Genomic DNA, 7,116 nt, shown 5'->3' with positions numbered 1-7,116 from the left:
ATTTGTGATGTTGGGGTGTTTGCTTTCCAAGATTTTTTTTTACAGGACAGCTGATGAAGTGGGGGGATGTGAGTGAGGGGTGGGCAGCAGCCTCTGTGTGTGGCACTTGATCCAAGTGCCCTAACAGCATTCCTGGGGCTGTTTTCCCTAGGAAGAGATAATACTGTGATCCAAGTGTTCCTATGGGACAAACCCGTGTGTTAATGACAAAGGTCTGCCAAGCTCTGTAGGGCTCTTCTAGCTCTGCACTTCCATGACTGCACGTGTAGTTAAGTCTGGAGGAAAAAAATAGTTTCTGCTCTGGTTGAGCAGCGAGACAAAGTGGGGAGAAAGGCAGCAGGGAGCAATGGAGTCTCCCTGCCCCCTTGTTTTTCAGGGAAAAACCTTTAGTCTGCCAGGCTGAGGCCTGCTGTGCTTTTGCCAGCACCTGGCTTCATTTCAAGTCTTGCTACCTATTCAGCTGAATATTGGATGTGTTTCAGATCCTTCTCACTGTCTTCCTGGAGCTGTCTGGGATTCTGGCCAGGCAGAGGGAGGGAGCTGCTCCCACTGCAGGCTCTGCACCAGCCTGCTCCTGGGCCTGGGGGCTGGGGGAAGAGCCAAGGGGAACCACTGCTCCTCCCTTCTCTGCCACCCATTTCCTTGAGAGCTAATGCTGCTCCTGTCCTAGAGAGAAATGAGAGACAACCTCACAGATCAAAAGAGTCCTGCATCTTTCATCATCCTTTCCCTTCCTCTTCAGTCAACATGCAAAATGTTTGCTCTTGTGTTGTAGGAAAAAAGTCCTGGAGAGAGCATTTGATAAAGGGACTCCAGGCAGGACATGAAGAACTGATTTCTGGACAAAGCACCAGTGGAGAGTGAGCAGCCAGCCCTTACTGCCTTGGGGATTGCATGCAACATTAATTATTGCAGTGCTGGACTGGAGATGGGTGAGGGAAGTTCCAAAGTCTCACCAGAATCTCACCAAGTAACACTCTCGTTAATGTCTGGGCCATTTTTTCATTCTGCAAGGGTTTAACTTGTTATATTTTACCCTTTCATGACCACAACAAAGAGACATTTAATTGCCTTCCTTGCTCAGTCTCCAAGGAGGCCAGTCTTTTGGGCAACCCTGAGATTCTCAAGCACACATGTGGTGGCAGCTGTTACACCTCACCAAAAAACATCTTCAGCAAAGGGAATAAACCTTCAGTGCAGAGCAAGCAGCAAATATATTCTTTCCCCTTGTAGTAATTGCAGCTGATTTGAGCAAGGTTACTGACAGTCTGTTTTCCCTTCTCTGACAACTTCACTTCTTTCACTCTTTACTCCTGGCTCATATGTCTCTCTACAACTTCTCGTGTTCCCCAGGCCACGTCACACATGGCCCACGTCACTCCAGGTGGGACAAGGCACCTCCCAGAGCACGTGGGTGCTGGGAGTGCCAGGTGTCCTGCAGCCTGGATCCCTGTTTGCTTAACCCTGTATGATGTTTGCTTTTTACACAACAGCAGGGCCTTGTTGACTCACATTGAGCCTGCCTGGCACTGCAGTCATGCCTTCCACTCCACACAATTCCTGTCCAGGTAATGGCCACTCAAGCAGATTATTCCTCCTGCCTGGCTGCAAAATTTAGCACTTGCCCTTATCAGCCACCTCCCTCTTTTACTTTCTCTTCTGATTTCTCCTATCTGCCAAAGATAATTTTGAAATATGATTCTGTCCAAATTGTGGCTTATCCCATGCAGTTAAAATAAGGAGTGATTCTTTTTGGGCTGTGTTTTCCTCCTTTGCATAAAAACATTTCCATGAACTTGTGCAATAGGCTTCTGCTCTCCCTTCCCAAAAGGGCTCTGGGTACCACCAAAGCTCCACTGGTTCTTTTGGTGACTTCAGTTGCTGCTCACAAAAAGCCTTCTCCACTTGATCTCCTCCTTCAGTGATCTTGCCACAACAGCATTTACCTTTTTCTACCTCTCTCTTTGATCACTGACTGTGCTTCTCCAAGGGGTTCCTCTTCTTGACCTTTCAGTCTTCTCATGTCTACTCATCACTGATACAAAAAACACAATTCACTGCTTACCTAAAGAAGCTGTTTATTTCCATGTTAATATTCCAGCTGCTGTCACTTCACTGCCAGGCTGATCAAATCATAATTTTGCTTTTATACCAACCCTCACTGCAGCTCCTCTTGTCCCTTGCAAGAGAAAAAAACCCAATCACTGCCAGATCTCAGGAAATGGGTTAAGTGGCTCTCCTTATGAAATTGGTGCTGATTTATGGGAATTATTCTCAAAACTGGGATGAGGAGTAATCTGTGTCCCACTGACTGGGCTAAGCCCTAATGCAGCAAATTAGTGCTGTGTATTCATTCCCAGACACCATGATTGATTTTAATGGCTTTAATGCCAATGGCACAGTGTGGGCTGGTGTTGCTGTGGAGATCTTTTAAATCAGTTTATTTTGTACACCAGAACTCCCTTGTAGTGGAGAGAGACTTTCCAGAAGAGCATGTAGTGACAGGACAGTGGAGAATGGCCTTAAGCTGGAAAAGGGCAGAATTAGATTGGATATTAGGAAGAAATTGTTCCCTGTGAGGTGGTGAGGCCCTGGCACAGGGTGCCCAGAGAAGTTGTGGCTGCCCCATCCCTGGAAGTGTTCAAGATCAGGCTGTTTGGGGCTCTGAGCAACCTGGGACAGTGGAAGGTGTCCCTGCATGTGGAAGGGGGGTTGGAACTAAGACTTTCTTTAAGGTCCCTTCCAACCCAAACCATTCTTCACCTGGCTGCTGCCTTGGTGAAGGAAATTGAATCTTGAGTGCAGAGCTGTGCTGCAATTACAAATCCCTCTAATTTGCCTCACACATCATGTTCAGATAGTTTCCAACACACTTGGAGCTGTCACTTGGTCTTACAAGTTTCTCTGAGGTGTCTGTCTTACATCTCCCAGGATCTGGAACATCCATCCATGCTGGCAATTCCACACCTTGACACCCATCTGCTGAAGCTGCAGTGGTTGCTGCAAGGCTGGCACTTCTTCAGGCACAGCAGCTGACTCAGGGTCTCTTCTCCAGTGTCAGAACCCAGGACATCCCTCTGGCTGTCCTGAGCAGCCAAGACCCCTGCCAGGGGGCTCAGAGACCCTGACACAGAGCCCAAGGTGCCCCTGTGGTTTTGATTATGACCCATGGAGCAAGTTACCAACCTTAGATGAAGATCTGCAAGCCACGACAGTTAAGTAGAATAATAGTGAATCTATCATGGGGTGAAAAAGTAGATTTTGGGGTTTTTAGAATGGGGGTTCAGGGGGACAAGATGGAGGGATCTAGGCATGTCCAGCCTTTCTTCTTCTTCTTGGCCTCCATCTTCTGCTGGGATGTTGGCACTTTTAGATTGGTTTAGAGTAGAAGCTCACTGTCTAACATAGGTGATGGGTATTGGAAAGTAATTGTAAATATTGTACATGTAGTTTTTAGTATAAAGACATAACACTGCCCCAGGGGCAGGCAGAGTGCCTCTGACTGTCTTGCTGAGTGGACCTCAGCTGGACAGGAGAAAATATTTTATAGATAAGGAACAATAAACAACCTTGAGACTGAGAAATTAAGAGCTCTGACTCCTTCTTCAAGTGACAGGCTGGGGAAAGAGATTTTCTAATGTATCTCGAGGTCACTCTGACCAGCGAGAAGCCCTGAGACTCCAGTCCCTCCTGAAAGGCATGAAAGGTGTGTGTGACCGTGTTCACAGGGTCCCAGGATGAGGGAAGAGATGAGGATCTGACTCCATGGTTCAGAAGGCTTGATTTATTATTTTATGATATATATTATATTAAAATTATACTAAAAGAATAGAAGAAAGGATTTAATCAGAAGGCTAGCTAAGAATAGAAAAGGAAGAATGATAACAAAGGTTTGTGACTGACCAGACAGTCGAAGATGGCCAGACTGTGATTGGCCATTAATTAGAAACAACCAACATGAGACCAATCACAGATGCACCTGTTGCATTCCACAGCAGCAGATAATCATTGTTTACATTTTGTTCCTGAGGCCTCTCAGCTTCTCAGGAGGAAAAATCCTAAAGAAAGGATTTTTCATAAAAGATGTCTGTGACAGGTGTGGATATCCCTCCTTGGCTACTCCAGTAGTTTTGCATAAGAAGCATTCACAGAAGTGGTACAAAGCTTCTGTGTAATTAACAATCTGTTTGAACCACTAAAAAGCTGTACACACCTCTGTGAAAAACACATGTTAAAGGCAAAAGAAACCAAAAACCTCTATTTTTTTCCTTCCAGCCAGCAAAGAGGTAACGCCTCTTGCTGTTGGAAGCAAAACTGAGCTTCAGAGAAAAGTTTCCCTGAGTTTCAGAGAAAAGATTTGGATTCTTGAAGGATCTCTCAGACAAAAACCCATGTTAAGTGAAGTGCCTTTAAATGCCACAACAGTATTTACTGATGGCTCCAGAAAAACACACAAATCAGTAACAACATGACATGACCAAACAACTAAAACATGGGAATCAGGCATTCAAACAGTCCAAGGTTCTCCTCAAATTGTCAAATTAGCAGCAGTAGTTTAGAGCATTTCAGCTATTTCAGGAGCCTTTCAATCTGATTACAGATTCTGCTTATGCAGCAAATGTAGTTAAAAGAATATAAGGATCAGTCTTAAAGGATGTTAAGACATCCTTAACCAGAAAATCTCAAATTAACAAACCAAAACCACTACAGCTACCACTGCAGTTTGTCAGTGCTTGCACTCTTTCTGTTCCAAATATTGATGGATTTTTGCATAGCTTTGACTTGTGTGTGCCCTGGCATTCTCTGAGACCCAAATCAAGGGCCAGGCTTCCTCCTTAACATCACCATTTTCACACTCTGTGCCATCCCATAATTTATCTGCACCAGATGAAAGCCACCATCTTATTCCACATGTTTTTCCAACTGATGTTTTACCAGTGGGGCTAATGGTTACTTATGCCAATGTCACTTTATAACATATTTCAGATGTAATTAACTCAACAAACTATGATTTAGAGTAAATAATTGTTCTGTTTAAGAACACTATTTTCTAGTAAATTCTTCTGTAGTAAAATTAGAATATGGAGGGTAGGGAAGAAATGGTGTAATTTCAATCAGAAATTGTATTTTGATGATCCTTGTGGGTCCCTTAAACTCAGAATTTTCTGTGACTGTCATTCTGTAATTTGTCATTGATGTGGATGTTTCTCTGCAAGTTGTGAATTTTTAACAATGTATTGAGACAGCTGCTTCAGTGTCTCTATTTATGGCAAATATAAAATATCTGGCTCTTCTCTTGATTTGTTTTTAATTGCTCAGTATTTTCCCTGCCTTTTATTTTTTCTGAAATTTCTTCCCACATTCTAATCATGCTCCATTTTCTTACCAGAGAGACAAACCCTTGACTTTTTAATGCTGAAACTGGTCCCTCAGCTTTAGAGCAGTCACATCCATTTGGAAAGTCTTTTCTGTCACTTTAACCCCTTGATTAAAACATCCTATTTCTTATTTTTCCTATTTCTACAGCATGCAATATTCTCCAAATAGCTCCATAGAATATATACCATGTGCAGATGGAGACATGCAGCTGTCTCAACTCCTTCCATGGCCTGAAACACAAGGAACACTTCAGGGTGAATCTCATGTGCTAAAATAAACTGCCTTGAACTGTTTTTCTCTGTATTGGTACTTTTTATAGATACAGAAGAAATTGCTGCTTGGACTTTCCAGAGCCACAGGCTGTGTTCTTGAGGAGCTTCTCTTTGGTAAGGCCTTTCAGTATCTTCTGCTTTCATGCAAAGATTTCTGTGTTTTTTTGGTTTTTTTTGTTTAACTTTCTGCATAATCTAGAGCACCTTTTTAAGAATTACCATGAGATAATTGGCATGGAGTGTATTAAATTCACCTGCACCCTGTGTTCTACATCGTCAAGCCCTGTTCACAAAAGTGAGGATGATGGAGCTGTTGTGACACTGAGCTGTTTCCCAGGTGAATAACTCATGGTCACATTCTCACAATGGTCTTAGGATGAAGGAAGGTAAGGTTTCAATACAAATTAGGAAGAAATTCTTTACTGTGAGGGTGGTGAGGACCTGGCACAGGTTTCCTGAAGGTGTGGCTGCCCCTGGATCCCTGGAAGTGTGTAAGATCAGGCTGGATGTGGCTCTGATCAATCTGCAAGGTGTCCCTGCCCATGACAGGGGGTTGGAACAGGATGGTCATTCACTCCCTTCTGACCCAAACCATTCCATGATTCACCAGGCTCCCTGCCCTGAGATGGGCATTTCCAGGGCTGCCTGCACCTCTCTCCCATCCTGCTGACCTGGGCAATACCTGCACAACCCCAAGGCCTTTTTAGGGGAGCAGCTGACTGCTGCCCCAGCATGAAGCCCCTCACAGACCCCTCAGCTGCAGTGGGAATTCCCCCAAACCAGACAAGCAGCCACTACCACAGGCTGTGTGATGGTGTTCACAGGGGTCCCAGGATGAGGGAAGAGATGAGGATCTGACTCCATGGTTCACAAGGCTGATTTATTGTTTTAGGATATATATTATATTAAAATTATATTAAAAGAATAGAAGAAAGGATTTCATCAGAAGGCTTAGCTAAGAATAGAAAAGGAATGATAACAAAGGGTTGTGACTGACTGAGACAGTCTGGACAGCTGGACTGTGATTGGCCATTAATTAGAAACAACCACATGAGACCCATCACAGATGCACCTGTTGCATTCCACAGCAGCAGATAATCATTGTTTACATTTTGTTCCTGAGGCCTCTCAGCTTCTCAGGAGAAAAAATCCAAAGGAAAGGATTTTTCCTAAAACATGTCTGTGACACAGGCTGTGCTCAGGAGCCACTGGCAGCCACATCTGTGTCCCCACTATGGCACTGCCCTTGGGGACATGAGTAAAACATCTCCCAAGGTGCCCTGGCAGAGCCCTTTCTCCAGGGTCACAGGATCAGTTAGGTTGGGAAACACCTCTGTGATCATCAAGTCCAACCTTTGACTGATGTCCACCATGTCAACTAGACCATGGTGCTGAGTGACACATCCAGTCTCTCCAGGGACAGTGACTCCACCACACCCTTGGCAGCCATTCCAGTGCCTAATCC

The sequence above is a fragment of the Camarhynchus parvulus genome, chromosome 1 (assembly GCF_901933205.1).
Source record: "Camarhynchus parvulus chromosome 1, STF_HiC, whole genome shotgun sequence".
Taxonomy (NCBI): Eukaryota; Metazoa; Chordata; class Aves; order Passeriformes; family Thraupidae; genus Camarhynchus; species Camarhynchus parvulus.
Note: the sequence above shows the minus strand (reverse complement) of the source record.